The following is a 3300-nucleotide window of genomic DNA, read 5'->3' as shown; positions in this document are numbered from 1 at the left end:
TTTCTAAGGTGGAAGGTGCATTATTATTCCCATTTGAAGTCTAGAGTTGGTAGTAGGTACAAACATTCATGTATCCATCTCTTTTTATTTTGTGTCCGCCCCCTACACACACATGATTTGATTGCTAGTTGCTATGGTGTGAGCTACATGTCTCACTAGCATAATAAAGAGAAGTGCCTATCTATGTTTTTTTTTCTTTTTTTAATTGTGTCAATTTGTCACAAAAAGTATTAGAAAACAACATCCCGTTCTTAATACCGTGAATTATATGATAAAGATGTAAGTTTATAGATTTTTTCTTTAATAGAATAAAAGAGAGATTAATAAAGATAGGACCCACATTTTGAATAATAAAAAAATAATAAAAAATAACTATAAAAAGAATTATATTCTCTCTTTATACCACTCTAATCTGTTAGGAACATCTTTTCTGAACCATACAAGGAAGCAATTGTGATTAAGGTTCTTGGAAAAAACCTTAGTTACACGGCCATGTTTCACAAATTGAAAGGGGTATGGAGGATCACCGGTGGATATGAAATCTTGGATGTGGGTTTTGGGTACTTCCTCGTTAAATTTGATCGCATGGACGATCGAGAGAAGGTTTTACTAGGGGGGGCCATGGATGATCTTCGGTCACTATATTGCGGTCAAGCCATGGACACCGGATTTTAAACCTTGTGAGGACACTTTCGGGGAGACTATGGTTTGGATTCGAATCTCTGGTTTGAGCATATGGTACTATCAGGATAAAGCCATGATGAGAATCGCTTCTGCTGTGGGAAGACCAGTCAAGGTGGATCTGGCTACTAAGTTGGCGGAAAGGGGAAAAATTGCTCGGGCTTGCGTGCAAATTAATCTTGGTTTGCCGGTGGTCCGGAGTGTGATTGTCGATGAGTTTGAATATAAGGTGGAGTATGAATGCTTACACCTTATTTGTGACAAGTGCAATTGTTTCGGGCATCCAGCAACTGACTGCAGAATGACCCCAATAGATTCGGAAAGGGTGGATCGAAAGGAAACATCAGTGACCGAGACGGCGGCCCGGGTGGTGCAGCCACAGGAAGCTTCAAAAGAGAAAATTTTTGAATTTGGATGCAATCACAAAGAGTCAGTGATAGTTACAGAAATTGGGGAGGAATTAGATGATACGTTGCATGGGAAGGAAGTGGGGTCCCAACATTTGGAAAATGAGGCTGGCTGGACCAAAGTCAGCGGCAAAAGGAGAGAAAAATTGAGTCAATCAAACAAAGCCCAACAAACATCTAAAGATAAAATACCGGTGCGCTTAAATCAGAAATTGGACCAAAACCGTAACTTTGGGCTACGTATGAGAAGAGCCGAATCAGGGGTGAAGACCGGGTCGGTTAGCGGATCTAAGGCACGCATGACATCTTCCAAACAGCAAGGGGTGAAGGGCAAATCTGTCTCCGTTGCGGTGCCGACTTTCACTGCCATTATCAAAAACGGACACAAGAGGTTGCGCCCTTCTTCTTTGCAGAATTCGCCGTCAACTCCAGACTGCCTTGGCGACACCAGCAAGCAGCAAATCTGGGAATTAACATCGGTCATGCCAGAGCTTCCAGGAAGACGGCTCAGGAGATTATTGAAAAAATTTCGAGAAAGCTCTCCAGTTGGAAAGGACGCCTACTGAATAAGGCAGGGAGGCTTTGTCTTGTTAAATCGGTTATGGCCTCTATCCCAGTTTATGAAATGCAAATTTCTCTTCTCCCGAAGTATGCATGTAATAAAATTGATTCCTTGATGAGACAATTCTTGTGGAAAGGCCAAGCGACTTGAAAAGGACTGCCTCTGGTCAGGTGGGAGGTCGCCATAACTCCTAAAAAGGCAGGAGGATTGGGTATTAGGGATACTTCCTGTGCTAACATGGCGCTTCTGGGAAAGTTGGTATGTGATTGTCTAAATAATAGTGAGAAGTTATGGGTGCAGGTTCTGAAGCATAAATATCTCAGGAATCAATCTGGTATGAACGGAAACAGTAGAAATTCTTCATCGGCTACCTGGAAGAACATTGTTAGTGCCTATGAGCATCTCAAGGAAGGGCTTCAAGCTGGTACTGCTCTTGAAGAGTGGTTTCGGAAGGCCTTGGCTAACAATGAGGCGTCCTTTGGTGCAGGGCTTTGGTGGGTATGGAGACATAGGTGCAATGACATATTCAACACTAACAACCCTTGGACAGACCATAAGGTTGTTGCCTTGGCCAGAATTACCGCCAAGGACTTACAGGTTTACAGGAATCGAAGCAATGCCTTTAGGTCTCTCCGAAATTGCCTGTGTTGGGAACCACCGGTAGGCAACAGTTTTAAAGTTAATTGTGATGCAAGCTTGTATATGGATTCAAATTTAGCGGGATTTGGGTGTATTATTAGAGATTCTAAGGGAGATTGGGTCTCGGGCTACTTTGGAAGCATTCTCCCCTGGTCTAAATATCGTCGATCATATATTAACATCCAATAGATAATTAACTAAGCCAAAAGCTTTGTAATTAAGAACTTGGTACTTAGTTTTCAGAGTGCCTTTATAAAAAGATGATATACCATTAACTTCTCTCGTTAGCAAAGAACACGCACGCATGAAAAACCATATGATTAATGAAAAGTACGATTTTGTTAGAAAATTAATTCTTTATATTAATTCATATTTAACCAACAAAATAGAAAACAGAGGTTGATTATACTATTTGATTTATTATTATTATTATAAAGAGATAAAAAAATTAAAAAAATATTATCTGATTGTCAATTAAAAAATTGATTTTCAAGTTATCAACTTTATATGAAGTTGACTGTACTTGAATTTCTACTTATCTATATTTTTCTGTGAATATTTTCAATTTTGAAATGCTTAGTCATCCCTACAGTGAAAGGAAATTATTACTTTAATTTATTCAACTTTTAGTTCAATATAAAAAAAAAAACGTTTTTTTTCATTATTCTAGCTCTCTTTTTGTTCTGTTTATTTTTTCCCAGTGAGAATATATATGTCGCTTAATTTGATGACTTACCCATAAACGAAATTTTATTTTCTGTATTATATAAAGAAGCATGTAGCAGAGTGAGAAAAGAATATGTACAAATTCATTAATTTTATAACTGTTCAACTTTGGACAGATGCCAAATCGTGTGGTATTAGCAGTGCTGTGGTGGGTATCTTTCCAAAAATAAAATGATTTTTATTAGTTACCTTCTTATATTTAGAATTTTAAAATACTAATTACAAATTAAAATCAATCATTAAAATTAATTATTATATATTTATATATACATATATAAAAAATAT

The sequence above is a fragment of the Arachis ipaensis genome, chromosome B07, assembly GCF_000816755.2.
Source record: "Arachis ipaensis cultivar K30076 chromosome B07, Araip1.1, whole genome shotgun sequence".
NCBI classification, from domain to species: domain Eukaryota; kingdom Viridiplantae; phylum Streptophyta; class Magnoliopsida; order Fabales; family Fabaceae; genus Arachis; species Arachis ipaensis.
This window is presented reverse-complemented; position numbering follows the sequence as displayed.